Source organism: Triticum aestivum, chromosome 5D (assembly GCF_018294505.1).
Source record: "Triticum aestivum cultivar Chinese Spring chromosome 5D, IWGSC CS RefSeq v2.1, whole genome shotgun sequence".
Lineage (NCBI taxonomy): Eukaryota > Viridiplantae > Streptophyta > Magnoliopsida > Poales > Poaceae > Triticum > Triticum aestivum.
This window is the reverse complement of record NC_057808.1, coordinates 566,962,818-566,984,159: the sequence shown is the minus strand read 5'-3', so window position 1 is coordinate 566,984,159 and position 21,342 is coordinate 566,962,818. Positions and strand designations below refer to the sequence as shown.

General features: G+C 47.5%; 1 pseudogene; it reads left to right on the top strand.

The window, feature by feature from the left end:
* The first annotated feature begins 1,595 nt into the window (after positions 1-1,595).
* Positions 1,596-21,342, top strand: part of LOC123123977 (probable LRR receptor-like serine/threonine-protein kinase At3g47570) — a 51,778-nt pseudogene continuing 32,031 nt past the window's right edge.

Below are 21,342 nucleotides of genomic sequence, written 5' to 3'. Positions count from 1 at the left end.
TTTTAGGAGGATACGTGGCTGGGGAGATGCCTCTGGCTCTACAGTATCCATCACTATATAATATTGTGCAACGAATGGACAACTTTGTCGCTACAGTATTAAATTCGGTACCGCTTAACATCCAATTTAGGCGATCCCTACTAGGGGATCGGTGGAATGTGTGGTTGCACCTTGTCCGCAGGTTGATGCAAGTTCAACTATCGGACCACGAGGATACGATTCGCTGGAAGTTAACTACGAACGGGATCTTTTCAGTGAAATCTATGTATCTGGACTTAATTGATTCTGGGCCATTGTCTAGGTCTTTACACATATGAAAAATCAAAGTTCCGCTCTGAATTAAGATTTTCATATTGTTTGCTCACAAAGGAGTCATTTTGACCAAAGATAATTTGCTTAAAAGAAGCTGCATCGGTAACTCCAGATGTTGTTTTTGTGATCATAATGAAATGATTAAGCACCTCTTTCTCGAGTGCCCACTTGCAAAATTATTATGGTGCTCAATTCATATAGCTTTCAACATACATCCCCCAACGAGCATAAACACGTTATTTGGCACGTGGCTCAATGGAGTGGACATACATATACCGAAACATATTCGGATAGGGATATGTGCACTACTTTGGGCGATATGGAATACTAGAAATGATATGATTTTTAGTGGGACAAACTTCATGAGCTATTTGCAGGTAATCTACAGAGCTACAACGTGGATCCGTATGTGGTTATTACTCACTCATGTGGACTCCAGGGAGCTTTTGGTTACTGGGTGCAACCGTTGGGAGACGGTAGCACGAGCTATCTTCAACTGATTTGGATGGCTTGCTCATAATAGACTAGCTGTATAGGCATCGTATTCTGATCTGTATCGCTTGATGTGGCGTTTTTCTTTTGTTTTATTTCGTTTGGCATTTTAATTATGGGCTCCTAGTGACCCTAAGACTTTGTTATTTCATTATTAATAAGATGGCTGCATGCATCGATTGATGCAGAGGCCGGGAGTATTGCCTCCTTTTCCAAAAACTCTAGCCCTTCCCCCTCGCGGGAGCACACGGTGTACTCGCTCTGGATGGCCATCAACGCCGTCTTCCTTGACAACCGCATGTGCTGCGTCGTCTATGGCCATCAACCGCATGTACGAAGCAGGCAGTAAAAGAGAAAGGTAAACAGAATGATATTCCATTAGTGTAGTGGGTTTGCACTAAACGCACAAAGAGTCAAATGTCTTGCTTGTCGTTGAAAGCACCACCCGTTAATTGGGAGTTGGAACATGCCAGAAAAGCAACGTTTCTCACTGAACCAAGGCATGATTGGTTGAGAGAAAAGCCATACATTATATACTATATCCTTTGGAGGAAAACAAAGGCCTAGTGATCTAAACACTCTTATATTAGTTTACAGAGGGAGTATTATTTTCCGTGCGTGCATATCATCGATGATTCTCCACTAACGCGAGAAATTCATCCTGCGGAGTGTGACAGAGATAAAGCGCTATTTTGAGATATCTAGTCTGCACTCTGTAGAAAACCTATATAAACGTGCTGCTAGCTCTGACTTGTTACTCCATGTCGTCCCATCCCTCACTTGTTAGCTCAATGGCCACTCCATCCTCATCTGCCCACATTTCTGTCGTTCTAGTACTGCTCCTGCTAGTACTGCCACATGCCATCTCGGCTTCTTCTCCAGCAACGAGGAACCATGGCAACGGCAGTGACACTGATCTCGCAGCGTTGCTGGCTTTCAAAGCCAGCTTCTCCGACCCTGATGGTGTCCTTTCTAGCAACTGGACAAGCAGTGCATCGTTCTGCCACTGGGTCGGTGTCTCGTGCAGTCAGCGCAGGCAGCGAGTCACTGCTATTGAGCTGCCAGGCGTACCACTCTATGGATCACTCGCTCCTCACATTGGTAACCTCTCCTTCCTCTCTATCCTAAATCTCAACAACACCAACCTCACCAGCTCAATTCCAGACGACCTGGGAAGATTGCACCGCCTAAAATTTCTATATCTTGGCTACAATGCCTTGTCAGGTAGCATCCCTCCTAGCATAGGAAACATGACAAGCCTTCAAGTTCTTTCCCTACGTCTTAACAATCTCTCGGGCACAATTCCAGCGCAGCTGCATAACCTACACAATGCTGGGGCAAAATAAATCTCTATGCGAATCGCCTCACTGGCTCAATACCAACTAATTTATTCAACAATACTCATTTGTTAAGTCATTTGGACATAGGCAACAACAGCTTGACAGGACCAATACCATCTTGCATTGGCTCCTTGACTATGCTGGAGTTCCTTAACCTACAAGTCAATCATCTTGCTGGCCCAGTGCCCCAGGCAATCTTCAACATGTCTAAGCTACATATCATGTCTTTTGTTGCCAACCTAAACCTAACTGGTTCTATCCCTAGCAATAAAAGTTTTAGACTCCCGATGCTGGAAGTAATTGCCATCGCTGAAAACTATTTCACAGGTCACATTCCATTAGGGTTTGTATCTTGTCGGTACCTCCAAGTTATTTCACTAGACACTAATTCATTTGGGGGTGTTGTGCCAACATGGCTAGGCAAGCTGACTAATCTCATATTCCTTTCCTTGAGTCAAAATGGCCTTGTTGGCACAATCCCTGTTGTACTTGCCAACCTCACTTCGCTAATGTCCCTAGACCTCGGAGAATGCAATCTAACCGGAGGCATTCCAGTAGAATTTGGACAGCTAGGTCAACTCTCGGGTTTGAGTCTACATGATAATCAACTAACGGGACCTATTCCAGCTTCTCTCGGTAACCTATCGAAATTAGCATACCTGGGATTAGCATTTAATATGTTGGTTGGATCGGTACCTTCAACAATTGGAAACATGCACTCTTTGGTGCATATCGATATTGCACAAAACAGCCTACAAGGAGATCTCAACTTCTTGTCCATGTTCACTAATTTTAGAAGGCTCCAATATCTGAGCATCGCATCAAATAATTTCACTAGTTGTAACCTCCCTAACTATGTAGGAAATTTATCAGGCCAGCTGCAATATTTCAATGCATCGGGAATAAACTTAGTTGGTGAAATTCCACCTACGATTTCAAATTTAACCGGTCTCATTGTGCTAGATCTTTCAGAAAACCAACTGCATAGTGTAATTCCACAATCCATCATGAAAATGGAGAATCTACAAGAGCTTGACCTTTATGAAAATAACTTGCTAGGCACCATCCCATCTCCAATTACATTGCTAAAAAATCTAGAATTTTTGTTCCTCAATGATAATGAATTCACTGGTGCATACCAGATGGCATTGGTAACCTCAGCAAGTTGGTATACCTGGAATTAGCCGGTAACCGGTTATCATCCACAATACCACCAAGTTTATTTCATCTTGTTAGTCTTCTCCAGCTTGATCTTTCTCGAAACCTTTTCAACGGCACATTACCGCTTGATATAGGATATCTGAAACAAATTAACTTCATGGATATCTCTACCAATCGTTTGGTTGGTAGCCTCCCGGATTCAATTGGACAACTCCAAATGATAGCCTACCTGAACCTATCACGCAATTCTTTTGATAATTCGATTCCTCATTCTTTTGACAAGCTAGAAAGCATGGAAACTTTGGACCTATCCCATAATGATCTATTTGGTACCATCCCAGAGTATCTTACCAATTTTACCTACCTAACTAGCTTGAACCTCTCTTTCAATAAGCTACAAGGCCGCATACCAGAAGGAGGTGTCTTCTCAAACATCAGCCTACAATCCTTGATGGGGAACTCGGGCCTATGTGGTGCTTCAGCTTTAGGATTTTCACAGTGTCCAAGTAACACTACCCAAAGAACAAAAGACCACATGTTGAAAATTTTGCTCCCTACTATCATCGTAGTAACCGGAGTTGTATCTTCATGCATATATGTAATAATCCGAAAGAAAATCAAGAAGCAGCAAGGGATGGCAGTTTCTACAGGTATGGTTGACATGATCGGCCATCAGTTGGTTTCCTACCATGACCTCGTTCATGCCACTGAAAATTTTAGTGACAGCAACTTGTTGGGGTCTGGAAGCTTTGGAAAAGTTTTTAAGGGCCAACTACGCAATGGTGTGGTGGTTGCAATAAAAGTTCTTGACATGCATTTGGAACAAGCCATTAGAAGCTTCGATGCCGAGTGTTGTGTGCTACGCATGGCGCGGCACCACAATCTGATAAGGATCCTCAACACCTGCTCGAACCTTGATTTCAGAGCACTGGTGCTGCCATACATGTGCAATGGTAGCTTAGAGACGCTCCTTCACTCCTCTGGAGCCACAAGGAACTTGGGGTTTCTAGAGAGGTTGGACATCATGATCGATGTGTCCATGGCAATGGAGTATCTACACCATGAGCATCGTGAGGTAGTCTTGCACTGTGACTTGAAGCCAAGCAATGTGTTGTTCGATGATGACATGACAGCACATGTCGCGGACTTTGGCATCGCAAGGGTGTTACTTGGTGATGATAACTCCGTGATTTACTCGAGCATGCCTGGCACAGTTGGCTACATGGCCCCAGGTATGTAAATGTTATAATTAATGTAAGTGTTAATTAGTTATGTTCATTTTTCATAATTCAATTTATGTTTTGTTTATGAATTCATTCCATGAGCAGAGTATGGGTCCCTTGGAAAAGCTTCGAGAAAGAGCGACATATTCAGCTACGGAATCATGTTCCTTGAAGTCTTGACTGGAAAGAGACCCACGGATGACTTTTTTGTTGGAGATCGTAGTCTCAGGCGGTGGGTGCTCGAGGCGTTTCCTAGGGAGGTTGTCCATGTCGTGGATGACCAGCTAATACATGACTCTTCTTCCACTGTCAGCTTGAAGGCTTTCTTGTGCCGATGTTTGAGCTGGGCCTACTCTGCTCCAGCGACTCGCTTGACCAGAGAATAACCATGAGCAATGTGGTCGTGAGATTGAAGAAGATCAAAGTCGAGTACACCACAGCCATAGGAGCAGCAGCAGCAGACTGATTTGTCGAAATGAAAAAAGCAACATCATCAGACTTCAGTGGGCACGTACGGAGTGTCCCAATGCACCTTGTTTCGGTGCACAGATTTTGTTAAGATTATTAATACTTGTAATAACCTTGCCTTAGTTTCGAAAAGTTCTTGTTGTAATAATGTGGACATAGGCCATGTGCATAAGCCATCCTCCCTTGACACCTTATCATGTCGTCAAGACACCAGAAACGCAGGCGGTGTAGTGCTGACCAAAATATTCCACCTGTTCATGTGTGTATCCTGCTCTGCTCACCCACCTGTTTGTTGATTTGTGCGCCTCGTGTTACAACCGAGTTCCTCAGATTCATGAACCCAGTTGTGCCAGTGCAGGATAGCAGGTCCTGGTATATATGCTTACGTGTTCCACTACGAAGCTAGATTCTGCAAATTAACATCGTCAATGGATTATGAATTAGTGAGTCCAATAGGAAATTGGTACAAAACACAATTAATCTACACCACTACTAGAAACAAGACCTGTGTTTTGATGGTTTAATTTGTTTTGTTGATTTTAAAAGAGGATAACCCCAACCTCTGCCTCGATCAATGCATCCAACAATAATGCAGTTCATGTTTCGCATGTTGGTTTTTTGAACTCTAGATCAGATCGCCAGGAGCTGTGTAAGCCAGCTTGATGGATAAACTATAACGCACGTCTAGCCGCGTACTTCCGTAGGTGAACCACTACTAGGTAGCTATACTTGCTTCGATCGATCAACTTTTAGGGCGCCGTCGGCGGAACACAGTCGACTCTGTCTAGCGAGCGCTCACGTATTCAGAGGTTTCAGTGAATAATAACAAGAAAATTTGGATGTCAAAAATTTCCCTGAAAGTTGGGCTAATCAAAGACAATCTCGCCTGTCATAATTGGCAAGGAATAAGAAGTGCAGTTTTTGTACTTATGTCGAGACAATTAAACACTTATTTTTTCAATGCAAGTTGCGTGTTCTACATGGGGTGTGTGTATTATATGTATATGTATATGTATATATATTCCTTGGCGTATATATGTGCATATATATTACTTGGTGTTCAACAAATATTTCTGAAATCCGAAAGTCAAGTATCAGCACTGGAAATACCTCACTTGATGAAGATTACATGGATGAGCGGTCACCAATTTATCACCTATATTAACTAGATGGACATGAAGATGAACTGTAAAACATAAAACTATAGATAAATCATGAGTTTATAACTAGTACTCATTATGCAAGTGAAGATAAGTAGAAAGAATACATACCCACAACCAAGCTTTACTTTCATTAAGAGTTTCGAATTTCTCTCTTGTTTTCAGCAAGATCAATTCCTTTAAATATCTCCCTCTCTAGCACACAACCAAGTCATCAAGCCAATAACTGGACATCTTGTGCGCAAATCGGTCTTGCTAACGTGCAGAACAAAATCACAAGAAGAAAGTCATCTCTTAGTCTTTCAACAATGAAAGCATGCAATATCATTAGCATAAATAAATGCAAAATGGGAGGAAGCATTGTACTGAAGAATGTACCTATGTGTATATAGTGTAGTTAGAGCATGTACAGCCGGGCGCCTCAAACCGGTCTCAAACGCCCGGGCGGCCCGCCCGATCAATGACCGGTCACGAAAATATGACCCAAATGGGCACCTCAAACTCCCGGGCTGACCGGCACCCCTCATATCAAGCCCATATATGGGGCAGATATAGAGGCGCCCGGGCCCGCCCGCCACGTCGGACTGATGGCGGGGTCCCACGCGGAATCGCTCGAAACCAGGCGGTCCGAAGCTCGTCTCCTCCATCGGACCGATATCACCGTGTGGCGCCGCTCCAGCGGGCCACATAGGGTATTTAAGGCGATCGCCGGCACCGAAACCCTACCATCCACAGTTTCTTCCGCCTATCCGCCGCCGCTGGCACAGAAACCCTACCATCCACATTTTTCACTCCCCTCCGCCTAGTAGCCATACCGCCACGCTGCCGGGTGAGAAGCCACCCATTTCTGACGCCGGAGCGGATCCGGGCAAGGCGCGAAGCCCGGATCGCCGCGGGGCTGCCTCCAAATATAGTGGATCTGGAGGAGGAGGAGCAGGTTGACGAAGAGGAGGATGTGGGGGACGCTGGCGACGCAGATCTGCAGGCGGAGCAACAGGCCATCCTCGGTTCTTTCCGCTCAGAGTCGGCTGCGGAGGCCGGACGCTGTTGCCGGTAGGAGATGGATGAGCAGCAGGCCGCAGAGGAGGCGGAGATGCTCGCCTAGATGGATGAGGTGGAGCAGGAGGAGGACGAGCCAGAGCCTTCCTACGCGCCCATCTAGCCGGCGCCTGGTACTGATGTTGTGGACATCTCCGACGACGAAGATTAGTTAGGGTAGTACGTAGTATATAGTATTTCTTTTGCATGCTCTGTATTTATTTAGGGATTAAAATATGAAAGACTCAGATGCATAGTGGCCAATATGAGGCGTGATCGGTCATTGTCATTGTCCGCGGACGCTACCGGTCGCCTCCGCGGGCGTTTGAGAGGCTGGATTTGCAAAGTCAGGTTGTAGATGCTCTTATCTAATCTAATACATCTGGACGACAAAAATACTTTCATTATATATTTATTTAATCTTGTCATCTGTTCACCATCGCAGCCCCGCGGAGTCGCAGTCACCGGTTGCGGGCTCGCGTCTCAGCCTCGCTAAGTTGCCGTCGTCGCGTCGCCGATCGTTGGTTGTCGATCGCTAACTGTAGCCAGCCTGTCGCGAACCGGTGGCCGGTGCCATAGGCCCTTGCCCTGCCGCCTCCACCTTACGGACGAGTAGACGAGCAGGAGCGGCCGTGAATTGTGGTCGATCGACCATAAAACCATCTAAAACACGAAAATATGTACAGAAAAAACAAAATACTAAGAAAGAGCTCAACATGCAACACGCGGGGCTCCCGCAAGGATTACCCCTTGCTTATGGGTTTTTTAGACGGGAAACATGCTTTACTTTATTGATCAAGAACGAACAACGTTTACATGTATAACGGAGAAATCATGGGGATGTAAGAGCAACAGATTGCGTCCCAAGTTTAGATGTAAAGCATGTTTGGCTAGCAAATGAGCTTCCATATTGGAAAGCCTTCCTTCATGGGTGGCTCAGGGGGAGTTGGTTTGATCAGCCAGCCTCCAAGTTAGGGTGTTGCAATAGTTGTCATGTTAATTCATCTACGTACTAGGCCCGAGTGGTCTCCTATCGATGTTGTTTTTATCTGCGTGAGTTGTATCTCAGTGCTTGTGTTCTGTCTCCGGTTAGGAGCTTCGCTGTGTTGTCAAAGCTGGTTGTGGCGTTCTGTGTTCTTTTCTCAAGTTGTGTCCTTCACGCGCACACACCCTGGAATTGGCCTATGGCCAAGCAAAAGTGCAAACCATGGTTTTCCATGTCGATACAACCAGTAAACACACTGAGCTGGAATGTACGTGGGCTAAATTGCCAGAAGAGGAGGGCAACTGTTAGTGCCACAATCGCTGCCTCCTCGTGTCAACTGGTCTGTTTACAAGAAACAAAATTAGAGAGTGTGGACAAGTACGTGGCTGCATACCTTGGTGGCAACAGGCTGAAAGGTTTTGTGCAACGCCCAGCCATCGAGACTAGAGGCGGGATCCTGTTGCTTTGGGACGATGATGTCGTCAATGTCTCCGGTGTTTCAACCTTGATTTACTGCCTTTCGGCCACGGTTACAATTCGTGCGTCTGATGTCAGCTTCATGCTCACGTCCGTATATGGGCCCACTGATCATGCTTGCAAAGACGCCTTCTTCACCGAATTAACCGCCCTCAAGCCGGTGTCGGGTGTTGCTTGGCTCGCCCTTGGAGACTTCAACCAAATTTACCGGGCTAGGGACAAGAACAAGACAAATGTGAACACGAGTAGGATCAACCGGTTCCGTGCAGCACTGCAATTTGTGAGCTCAAGAAGATCCATCTTCAGAACAGACGCTTCACTTGGAGCAATGAGAGAGACAACCCGACCCTCTGCAAGCTTGACTCCTTTTTTTTGCAATGCGGATTGGGAGACGACTTTCAACACCCATGTGCTCCATGCTTTGTCGTCCTCCCTCTCGGACCATTGCCCTCTTCTGCTTGTAGACGACAAAGGACCCAGGAAGCCGCGATCTTTCAAATTCGAGAACTTCTGGGTTTCTTTGCCCGGATTCAATGAGGTGGTCGTCAAGGCTTGGAATGAGCGGGTGGCCCAGACGGAGCCCTACCAAGTCTTGCATTACAAGCTTAAGAAGACCGCGCTTCGCCTCATGGAGTGGAGCAAGTCCCTCTTCTCCAAGGCTAAGGTCCAGCTCCATGCGGCCCTTTTGGTAATTCTACGCCTCGACACTGCCCAAGAAGAGAGGCTCCTCTCTCTTGAGGTGCGTGACCTTCGCTCTAGGCTCAAGAGGAGGGTCATTAATCTTGCGGTGCTGGACAGGGCTAGGAAAAGCCAATGCGCCAGAATCGCAAATCTAAAGGACGGCGATGCCAACACCAAATTCTTCCACCGCCGATCAACGCTAGAAGGCGGAAAAACCACATCCACTAGATCAAGCACGGGCAGGGCTGGGTTACCGACCACAAGGAAAATAAAGAGGAGATCATCCAGGAGCACTTCTCCAAGGTCATGGGTAGAGGAAATACGAGTACCATGGATTTTAACTAGGAGGATCTTGGCACCGAGCACCATGCCTTGCAAGGCATCGACGATCCTATCACCGAGGATGAGGTACTCCATGCCATCAAGGAGTTGCCCAGTGACAAAGCGCCTGGCCCGGACGGCTTCACGGGCATCTTCTTTAAGAAGTGTTGGGATGTCATAAAGGATGATGTCATGAGGGTTATCCAACGCTTTGATTCCTTAAACACCTCAAATCTGCAATGGCTTAACTCCGCCAATGTCGTTCTTTTGCCTAAGAAGGGGGGGGAGAAGGTATCTCCGACCATAGGCCCATTAGCCTCATCCACGCCGTCGCCAAGATCATGGCCAACATCCTTTCTTTGAGGCTTGCTCCCCATATGGGCAACCTCATATCCAACGCTCAAAGTGCATTCATAAAACGAAGAAGCATCCATGACACTTCATGTACGTCCGGAGTTTTGCTAGACGCCACCACAAGAGCAAGACCCCCGCCCTCCTATTCAAGCTTGACATAAAGAAGGCTTTTGACTCAGTCAAGTGGGAATACATCCTTGATCTCCTTCAACGCTTGGGGTTCCCTGCCATGTTTAGGGATTGGATTGTCGCTCTTTTATCCTCTTCATCTTCGCGGATCCTCCTCAATGGGATTCCAGGCTCTCCCATCAAGCATGGTCGGGGCTTTCGTCAAGGGGACCCCATCTCACCGCTTTTGTTTGTCCTTGCAATCAACCCTCTTCACCAAATCCTAGATTTAGCAACTCTCGGAAAGGATTGCTCCACAAGATACGTGGCCGTGGGGCTATGGTGAGGACATCTCTTTACGCGGATGACGCGGCTGTTTTTGTTGCTCCTATCAAGACGGATATCGACAACCTTGCCTCCATCTTGGAGGGCTTTGGCAAGGTGACGGGCCTGTGCACCAACTTCCAAAAAAGCTCGGTTGTGCCGATACGTTGCAATCACCTTAACCTCGAGCACATTCTGGAAAGTGTTCCGGCAGCTCGGTCTTGCTTCCCCATGAAATACTTGGGACTACCGCTCTCGGTGTGGCAACTCAAGAAGGTTGACTTTCAATATCTTGTGGACAAGACTGCCGGAAAACTAGTGACTTGGGAGGGGCAAAATATCACTACAATCGGGCGCACGGCCCTAGTCAAGTCGGTCATCTCCTCCCAAGTGGTGTACTCCATCACGCCTCTTATTGTACCACCAAGCTCCCTAGATAGTGTGAACAAGATAGAGAGGGCCTTCCTTTGGTCTGGATCAGATAAGACTACCGGTGCCAAGTGCAAGGTGAATTGAGAGACAGTGTGCCGACCAAAGGAGTATGGTGGTCTTGGCATGCTGAACACTGACAAATTTGCACGTGCTTTGCGCCTGCGGTGGCTTTGGTATGAATGGAGGGAACCTCAAAAACTTTGGGTGGGGCTTGGCAACCCTTGCATCAAGGATGACCGGGAATTTTTCTATGCCTCCACTACTATCACCGTCGGCAACGGCGCCCGAACTCCATTTTGGGACTCCCCTTGGCTTCTGGGGCGCAAACCAATGGACATCGCGCCGCTCATCTTCGAGGCCTCAAGGAGAAAAAATTGGAACGTGCGTGAGGCTCTAAACGGGAGCGCATGGATTCTGTCAATCAACAACAACACTGTCGTTTCCCGTGACCACATCCGGGAATTCTTCACACTTTGGATGCTCATTAATGACTTCCACCTTGACAACCACCTTGAAGATGATATTGTCTGGAAGCACGCGAATGATGGATTCTACCCGGCATCCACCACATATAAAGCTCAGTTCCTTGGCATGTCGCTTTCCCCTATGGATCAAATGGTCTAGAAAACTTGGGCACCACCAAAAGTGAAATTTTTCGCTTGATTGGCTATCCAAAATAGGATTTGGACTACCGATCGGTTGGCGAAACGTGGTTGGCCAAATTGTGGCATGTGCCAACTTTGCAAAAGAGAACAAGAATCAGGCGCGCATCTTCTTTTTAAGTGTCGCTACACGCTCAGGCTATGGAGGTTAGTCATTGAGAAGCTTGGCCTCGCTCACATGGACACAACCATTGGCTTCTTGCGGACTCCGTCAACGAGTTGTGGGACAAGCGAACCAGCAATCAAAACCCCAACAGACATGCTATGGCCTCTCTTACCATGCTCGTCTCTTGGACAATATGGAATGAATGAAATGCTAGGGTGTTCCGCCACAAATGTGTGCCACCACCCGTTCTCCTTCACACCATTTTAGAGGAGGCGAAGATTTGGATCACCGCGGGCGCTAAGAAACTAGGGACTCCCCTTGGCTTCTGGGGCGCAAACCAATGGACATCGCGCCGCTCATCTTCGAGGCCTCAAGGAGAAAAAATTGGAACGTGCGTGAGGCTCTAAACGGGAGCGCATGGATTCTGTCAATCAACAACAACACTGTCGTTTCCCGTGACCACATCCGGGAATTCTTCACACTTTGGATGCTCATTAATGACTTCCACCTTGACAACCACCTTGAAGATGATATTGTCTGGAAGCACGCGAATGATGGATTCTACCCGGCATCCACCGCATATAAAGCTCAGTTCCTTGGCATGTCGCTTTCCCCTATGGATCAAATGGTCTGGAAAACTTGGGCACCACCAAAAGTGAAATTTTTCGCTTGATTGGCTATCCAAAATAGGATTTGGACTGCCGATCGGTTGGCGAAACGTGGTTGGCCAAATTGTGGCATGTGCCAACTTTGCAAAAGAGAACAAGAATCAGGCGCGCATCTTCTTTTTAAGTGTCGCTACACGCTCAGGCTATGGAGGTTAGTCATTGAGAAGCTTGGCCTCGCTCACATGGACACAACCGATTGGCTTCTTGCGGACTCCGTCAACGAGTTGTGGGACAAGCGAACCAGCAATCAAAACCCCAACAGACATGCTATGGCCTCTCTTACCATGCTCGTCTCTTGGACAATATGGAATGAATGAAATGCTAGGGTGTTCCGCCACAAATGTGTGCCACCACCCGTTCTCCTTCACACCATTTTAGAGGAGGCGAAGATTTGGATCACCGCGGGTGCTAAGAAACTAGGGAATCCCCTTGGCTTCTGGGGCGCAAACCAATGGACATCGCGCCGCTCATCTTCGAGGCCTCAAGGAGAAAAAATTGGAACGTGCGTGAGGCTCTAAACGGGAGCGCATGGATTCTGTCAATCAACAACAACACTGTCGTTTCCGGTGACCACATCCGGGAATTCTTCACACTTTGGATGCTCATTAATGACTTCCACCTTGACAACCACCTTGAAGATGATATTGTCTGGAAGCACGCGAATGATGGATTCTACCCGGCATCCACCGCATATAAAGCTCAGTTCCTTGGCATGTCGCTTTCCCCTATGGATCAAATGGTCTGGAAAACTTGGGCACCACCAAAAGTGAAATTTTTCGCTTGATTGGCTATCCAAAATAGGATTTGGACTGCCGATCGGTTGGCGAAACGTGGTTGGCCAAATTGTGGCATGTGCCAACTTTGCAAAAGAGAACAAGAATCGGGCGCGCATCTTCTTTTCAAGTGTCGCTACACACTCAGGCTATGGAGGTTAGTCATTGAGAAGCTTGGCCTCGCTCACATGGACACAACCGATTGGCTTCTTGCGGACTCCGTCAACGAGTGGTGGGACAAGCGAACCAGCAATCGGAACCCCAACAGACATGCTATGGCCTCTCTTACCATGCTCGTCTCTTGGACAATATGGAATGAATGAAATGCTAGGGTGTTCCGCCACAAATGTGTGCCACCATCCGTTCTCCTTCACACCATTTTAGAGGAGGCAAAGATTTGGATCACCGCGGGCGCTAAGAAACTAGGGACTCCCCTTGGCTTCTGGGGCGCAAACCAGTGGACATCGCGCCGCTCATCTTCGAGGCCTCAAAGAGAAAAAATTGGAACGTGCGTGAGGCTCTAAACGGGAGCGCATGGATTCTGTCAATCAACAACAACACTGTCGTTTCCGGTGACCACATCCGGGAATTCTTCACACTTTGGATGCTCATTAATGACTTCCACCTTGACAACCACCTTGAAGATGATATTGTCTGGAAGCACGCGAATGATGGATTCTACCCGGCATCCACCGCATATAAAGCTCAGTTCCTTGGCATGTCGCTTTCCCCTATGGATCAAATGGTCTGGAAAACTTGGGCACCACCAAAAGTGAAATTTTTCGCTTGATTGGCTATCCAAAATAGGATTTGGACTGCCGATCGGTTGGCGAAACGTGGTTGGCCAAATTGTGGCATGTGCCAACTTTGCAAAAGAGAACAAGAATCGGGCGCGCATCTTCTTTTCAAGTGTCGCTACATGCTCAGGCTATGGAGGTTAGTCATTGAGAAGCTTGGCCTCGCTCACATGGACACAACCGATTGGCTTCTTGTGGACTCCGTCAACGAGTGGTGGGACAAGCGAACCAGCAATCAAAACCCCAACAAACATGCTATGGCCTCTCTTACCATGCTCGTCTCTTGGACAATATGGAATGAATGAAATGCTAGGGTGTTCCGCCACAAATGTGTGCCACCACCCATTCTCCTTCACACCATTTTAGAGGAGGCGAAGATTTGGATCACCGCGGGCGCTAAGAAACTAGGGACTCCCCTTGGCTTCTGGGCCGCAAACCAATGGACATCACGCCGCTCATCTTCGAGGCCTCAAGGAGAAAAAATTGGAACGTGCGTGAGGCTCTAAACGGGAGCGCATGGATTCTGTCAATCAACAACAACACTGTCGTTTCCGGTGACCACATCCGGGAATTCTTCACACTTTGGATGCTCATTAATGACTTCCACCTTGACAACCACCTTGAAGATGATATTGTCTGGAAGCACGCGAATGATGGATTCTACCCGGCATCCACCGCATATAAAGCTCAGTTCCTTGGCATGTCGCTTTCCCCTATGGATCAAATGGTCTGGAAAACTTGGGCACCACCAAAAGTGAAATTTTTCGCTTGATTGGCTATCCAAAATAGGATTTGGACTGCCGATCGGTTGGCGAAACGTGGTTGGCCAAATTGTGGCATGTGCCAACTTTGCAAAAGAGAACAAGAATCGGGCGCGCATCTTCTTTTCAAGTGTCGCTACACGCTCAGGCTATGGAGGTTAGTCATTGAGAAGCTTGGCCTCGCTCACATGGACACAACCGATTGGCTTCTTGTGGACTCCGTCAACGAGTGGTGGGACAAGCGAACCAGCAATCAAAACCCCAACAAACATGCTATGGCCTCTCTTACCATGCTCGTCTCTTGGACAATATGGAATGAATGAAATGCTAGGGTGTTCCGCCACAAATGTGTGCCACCACCCATTCTCCTTCACACCATTTTAGAGGAGGCGAAGATTTGGATCACCGCGGGCGCTAAGAAACTAGGGACTCCCCTTGGCTTCTGGGCCGCAAACCAATGGACATCGCGCCGCTCATCTTCGAGGCCTCAAGGAGAAAAAATTGGAACGTGCGTGAGGCTCTAAACGGGAGCGCATGGATTCTGTCAATCAACAACAACACTGTCGTTTCCGGTGACCACATCCGGGAATTCTTCACTCTTTGGATGCTCATTAATGACTTCCACCTTGACAACCACCTTGAAGATGATATTGTCTGGAAGCACGCGAATGATGGATTCTACCCGGCATCCACCGCATATAAAGCTCAGTTCCTTGGCATGTCGCTTTCCCCTATGGATCAAATGGTCTGGAAAACTTGGGCACCACCAAAAGTGAAATTTTTCGCTTGATTGGCTATCCAAAATAGGATTTGGACTGCCGATCGGTTGGCGAAACGTGGTTGGCCAAATTGTGGCATGTGCCAACTTTGCAAAAGAGAACAAGAATTGGGCGCGCATCTTCTTTTCAAGTGTCGCTACACGCTCAGGCTATGGAGGTTAGTCATTGAGAAGCTTGGCCTCGCTCACATGGACACAACCGATTGGCTTCTTGTGGACTCCGTCAACGAGTGGTGGGACAAGCGAACCAGCAATCAAAACCCCAACAGACATGCTATGGCCTCTCTTACCATGCTCGTCTCTTGGACAATATGGAATGAATGAAATGCTAGGGTGTTCCGCCACAAATGTGTGCCACCACCCATTCTCCTTCACACCATTTTAGAGGAGGCGAAGATTTGGATCACCGCGGGCGCTAAGAAACTAGGGACTCCCCTTGGCTTCTGGGCCGCAAACCAATGGACATCGCGCCGCTCATCTTCGAGGCCTCAAGGAGAAAAAATTGGAACGTGCGTGAGGCTCTAAACGGGAGTGCATGGATTCTGTCAATCAACAACAACACTGTCGTTTCCGGTGACCACATCCGGGAATTCTTCACTCTTTGGATGCTCATTAATGACTTCCACCTTGACAACCACCTTGAAGATGATATTGTCTGGAAGCACGCGAATGATGGATTCTACCCGGCATCCACAGCATATAAAGCTCAGTTCCTTGGCATGTCGCTTTCCCCTATGGATCAAATGGTCTGGAAAACTTGGGCACCACCAAAAGTGAAATTTTTCGCTTGATTGGCTATCCAAAATAGGATTTGGACTGCCGATCGGTTGGCGAAACGTGGTTGGCCAAATTGTGGCATGTGCCAACTTTGCAAAAGAGAACAAGAATCGGGCGCGCATCTTCTTTTCAAGTGTCGCTACACGCTCAGGCTATGGAGGTTAGTCATTGAGAAGCTTGGCCTCGCTCACATGGACACAACCAATTGGCTTCTTGTGGACTCCGTCAACGAGTGGTGGGACAAGCGAACCAGCAATCAAAACCCCAACAGACATGCTATGGCCTCTCTTACCATGCTCGTCTCTTGGACAATATGGAATGGATGAAATGCTAGGGTGTTCCGCCACAAATGTGTGCCACCACCCGTTCTCCTTCACACCATTTTAGAGGAGGCGAAGATTTGGATCACCGCGGGCGCTAAGAAACTAGGGCATATTATGTTGCGTGAGTAGTTGTCATGCCGTGTGTGTGGGTTTCTTGTAACACTCTAAACTCTATTCTCTCTTTATTTAATTGATGAGGCAAATCTTTTGCCTCCGCTTCGAAAAAAAAATCTGTGATGTTGCGTGAATCTCCAAGACCACCGGTGCTATTATCGCACGGGTACCTGAATGAATATCTGCGACGACCGTGCTGCAATCTGAAGCAACCAGCAGGTTGTGTAACATCATGTCCTTGGCTAGCGCAAGGGCTTCTCGGCATGCTAACGCTTCTAGCGTGTTTGGATCCGTCAAACCGTGGAAGCTCATCGCCGAGGAGCCTAGATAAGCTCCGTGCTCATCTCTGCAGACTGCACTAGTCGCCCCAATTTGTGCTCGTGTACAAATTGCAGCATCAACATTGATCTTGATGTACCTGTACCATGGGCAGACCTCGTACCATGGGGTTACCCCTTGCTTACGTGTTTGTAATGTCCTGTGCACCATGGTTAGGCAGGCCCATTCCATTGCAAGCCATGTCATGTGAGCTGATATAGTAATGGACATAACGAAATCCCTGCCCTGCTGCTGTTCCTCTTTCCTTTAGCATTGGCAATGGCTGCTCTCTTGGTTCCGTTTTTTTATACTTTCAGGGTTTTTTTTTGAAGCTTTGCTCGTTTTAAAAGGAAAAATAAAATCATAGTTGCGTTGTGCCATGAGTCATTAGTGAAGGGAAACTCTCCTCTTGATAACGCTTATAGCTTTTCTTTTCTTCTTGCAAGGATTGACAAAGTATAGTTGACCTATTTGTTGTTGAGTATATGAGCAAATTACTACGAGATTTAATCCGAATAAACAGTAAATCAATAATGACGACAAAAATAGAGATTAAAATAATCATGCGGACTACCATAGTAGATGAACAGATCATATCTAGGGCACAAACTAGAACTAAGAATTTTAGCACGATCTCGAACAAGGAGGACAAGATCACATACGGTGCAGCGGGAGCAGGACCGCCGGCGTTGATGTTGTCGCCCATGTCGTTGAGGAAGAGGTTGCCAAGGTCGGGGAAGAAAGTCGTCGTTGGTGAAGTCGTCGCTGCCAGCAGTCGCATGGGTGCGCCCCCCAAAAACCTGATCGCCCCTCTCCCGTACAGGATCACAAGAGGCGGGGTTCCGGAGGCCTGCTGTCCCTTCTAGCGGTGCGCACCGAAAGGAGGGATGGAGAAGACTTGCATGGCGGCGCAATGATCTGGAACGGTGGTGCGAAACCATACGATGTGGCGGCGGCTAGGGTAGACGTCTGCCTGACTATATAATGCGGGTTGGGTCGGTCGTGGAAAAAAAAAACCACGTCCAAGTGATAGCCCCACGATCCAAAAGAATCGAAAACGGCTGAGTAATTAATGCATCCATTAATTATTAATTAATGACTTGTTAATTTTGCCGAGCAGCAAAAATATAGACAACGTGTATAGCTCTGTCCTCAGCTCGGCTCATTCCCGCAACCAGCGGCGCGTCGTGACGAGGCGTGGCGTGGCGAGGCGGGCGAGTAGGTCTCCTCTTCTCATGCTCATACAAGTGATAGAAGAACTCACCTTACAAAGAGGTGCAAGTCTCTCTCAACTTCTGGGGTGGGACTAAACTTTAGTCCCGCTCACACCACTCACTAGCAAATTCCAACATTTGTCAGTACTAAGTACTAACAGAACAGTAGTGCCTCGTCCATACTCATTAATCAAAACAGAATGACCATTAAATATGTTCAGTAAAAATACTAGGCAGAAATTGAAGGGTTAATTATCATTTTGCCCTCAGTAGTGTCCATGTGCTCAGTTTTGCCCTCAGATGCGAATTGTGCTCAGTTTTGCCCCTAGTCCGAGCGCACCGACTCGTTCCGTGAACTCAGCCGTCTCCGTCAGGTCAACCTTTTGACTCGGCCCTTACAGGTGGGACCAGGCGGCAGGGGCGGCCAATTTTATTCCAACCGTTGCACGCGTGGCTTGTGGGACCCAGCAGAGAGCTGTTGAGCAGAGAGCCGTTGCAGGTGTGCTATATAAGCGGGCGATAGCGGCGGTGACCACGGCGACAGAGAGCACGGCGGTGACCACGGCGAGAGAGAGAGAGAGCACGGCGGTGGGAAGCTAGCTGTGGAGGGCACGGTGGCGTTGAGATCCCCTTCGGCTCCGAGCTCCATGTCTTCCTCAAGCTCCTGCGCCACCTCGCGGATGCAGAGCCGGGCGCGTGTGGACATGCCTGTCTTCGTCTGTCCGCGGTGCCGGGTGGGCGTTGATCGGAGGGTTTCTCACACACCGAGGAACCAAAACCGTCCGTTCTACGTGTGCAGCAAGAATGGGGTAAGAATTGGGGCAATTGCACCATTTTCATGGTCGGGATCTTTGAGCAATGGGTTGATTTGTTTGGTGTTCATGCAGGTGACATGCTTCTTTCTTTGGGTCGATGCTCTGGCCAAGACTCTGATGAATGAACTGCAATAAGAGCATGAAGAATGGTTGCGCATGCTACCATGAACGGCAGTGGCCGCAGCACGAGCTCCGGAAGAAGAGATGGAGGGCGAAGCACGCACTAACAGAGAGCTAGCTGTTTAGCTTAGGATGTTGAAGAAGAAGATTAGGAAGCTTGAAGATCAAGCACTACCAATACCCATTTGCAAATACTTTTGGGCATTTGTAGGTATGGTAATGTTGAAAATGTATGGAAAGGCATGAATTATGGAGAAATTTGTAATATTGAAATTGTATGAGAAATTCACCTAGTTTAAATGTTGGTTAAAGTTGTTTAAATGTTGAAACAAAAAGAGAAGAAGTGACCACATTTAAATATGTTGAAAAAAAGAGAAGAAATGAGGAATTCAGAAACTTTTGATCAATGAAATGCAGCTCTCTGCTCTGCCTTTCTGTCCAAAAAAAGGTTGCTCTTGGGCCAAATTCAGAGTGTAGAGCCAAGTGCAGGCTAGACTAATGGGCCAACTGCATCCAATTAGGCCCATTCGGGGGTTCACTTGCGTATTTTTCTGTTTTCTGTTCTGATTTAATTTAGGCAGTAAATCATAATGCTGAAACTTTTTGTGGAAGCTAATTGAATTATTCCGAAGCCAAACAATTATGGTTAGAAATTTTTTGGAGCTGTTAATTAATCCAATTCAAATACACCGTGATTTAAATCAAAGACCAAAATTTCATGGAAAATGTGCCTCAGCTCTGGTAGAGGTTTACACCTAGTGCCAAAATAAATGAACATTTTTTAAGGGCATTACATTGAGAAAAAAATAATTTGTCTAAAAAAATGAAGGGTGGAAAATGCACAAAAAATTGGTGCGACTAGGGACTCAAACCCAGGACCGCGTGGGTTTATGGTGTTTAGGGCTGCGCTGGTAACCGCTAGGACAGATGGCAAGACTTTGACATGGGTAGGGAAGGAAGGTATACATAGTGAGACTGTGAATTTTAAAAAAAATAATAGTGAGACCGTGAATGTTTGCACATGCGTGAGAGTGGTTTTCCTTTGTTTTGCGCTGAAATTTTGGAGGGTTGGAAGGTTGAAAACGTATGTTTGCACTGCCACATGATTTTGGTTAGAGTGGCACTTGGTTTAGGGTTAGAGTGACACTTGGTTTAGGATTTAAAGGGAATAAATTTGCATGTTAGTTTATGACTTTTTTTAATGAAACAGAGGGCTTCTCACCCCCTCTGATTTTCATTAATGAAAACCACAAGTTCTCGAACTTCATGACTTGGTTTAGGGAAGAAATGATATGTTTGGGCACAGACATTTTTTAACACACATAATAAACCCTAATAACTTAGATAAGATGCAACACACCATTACAATAGAAAAACAACAATAATAAGTTCACGGACAGTTCACGGACACATGACGAAACATGACATGACACGACACGACATAGAAAAGCAACAAAATAAAAAACGAAACATGACGAGCTTGACTCCGGGCTTGAACATCTTCATCTTGACCTCCTTCTTCCACCTTGGCCGCGCGCGCCCCTTCAACACCGTCTTCATCTTCACACCTCCTCCTCCTCGTCGTAGGGAAGGGAGTGCATCTGGCCTGGAGCGGGGAAGATGCGCTCGTAGTTGGTGTAGATGTTGTAGACGGTGAAGAAGATGGTCTCGCAGCCACACCAAAAGACTTAGCCGAGGAGCTCGCGCGCGTCAAACGGGTTGGTGAAGGTGACCGTGAGCAGTAGGAGGATGCCGCCGCGGTCACGAACCTCGTTGAGGGTGAACATCCTTGGCGAGCCCCGTGGGAGGTGGGCATAGCCGGCTCTGAGGAAGGAGCGGGTGAGTTCGACGGAACCCCTCCACCTTGAAATAGCCCACACACGGAGCTCCCTCTCCACGAGCACGCCCGGTGGGTAGCGCAGCTCCGGCACGACAGGCGGGCGGTTGAAGGTCGGCCCATTGAACTGCATCTTCACTTGGTCTCGCTTGGGGAGGGCTCAGTCGCTTGGGTGTTTGAAGTTGGAGAGGATCGGATCTGGCTTGTGGGTGGGAGAGGAAGAGAGGCACCCCATTTATAGGCCTGTGGGTGGGAGAGGAAGAGAGAAAGGATGAGAACGGTGCGTGTGTGAATCCGGACGCGTGTGTGTATCCGTTACGTTTTGCACTCTTAATTTTTTGCACGAAACGATGCATGGGGCGCGTGCGTGCATCTGAATCACTGCATAGCTCTTTGACCGGGC